Source organism: Olea europaea, unplaced genomic scaffold (assembly GCF_002742605.1).
Source record: "Olea europaea var. sylvestris unplaced genomic scaffold, O_europaea_v1 scaffold1016, whole genome shotgun sequence".
Classification (NCBI taxonomy): Eukaryota; Viridiplantae; Streptophyta; class Magnoliopsida; order Lamiales; family Oleaceae; genus Olea; species Olea europaea.
Genome location: NW_019227483.1, coordinates 434535 through 435007, shown reverse-complemented (window position 1 = coordinate 435007; position 473 = coordinate 434535). Strand labels below are relative to the sequence as shown.

The 473-nt window shown below is 34.5% G+C and overlaps 1 long non-coding RNA gene across 1 annotated transcript in view; it reads left to right on the top strand.

The window, feature by feature from the left end:
- Window positions 1-21: 21 nt before the first annotated feature.
- The window catches only part of LOC111372590, a 1490-nt gene continuing 1038 nt past the window's right edge, over window positions 22-473 (top strand). Inside the window, exon 1 of the long non-coding RNA XR_002698800.1 lies at window positions 22-305. This is a non-coding gene — a long non-coding RNA (uncharacterized LOC111372590). The remainder of the gene's footprint in view (window positions 306-473) is intronic.

Sequence of the window (473 nt, the reverse complement as noted above, 5' to 3'; positions counted from 1 at the left end):
AAACTATAACTTCATCCCATTGATGGTAAATTTCTTCATCTCCAGCCTAAAATTCCTACTCCATTTTTTTCATTCACAACTTTTTTATACTTTGTGCATTCACAGCAATAAGCATCAGCACTTCAATTTCTTCTTCATATAACTGGTAGGTATTAGACATGGCTGCACTCTACAAGCTTATCCCATAGATTTCAACTTTAGAAAGCAACTGGTATGTAAAAGTTATTGTTGCAAGAAAGCAAGCGTCTCGAACTGCTCGCAATTCTACTGGATGGTACCAAAACCTTCTTCTAATGGATTTAGAGGTAAACATATATGAATATTTACAATTCATTTACAGTCTTCAATAAAACTGAATCATTTGCTAACGTCTTCATTTCCACATAACATTCAACAAGGTAATGAAGTAACAGCTACAATGTATGACGCAAATATTATAGCACTCGAGGATCAGCTCAAACTCGGAAAGACAT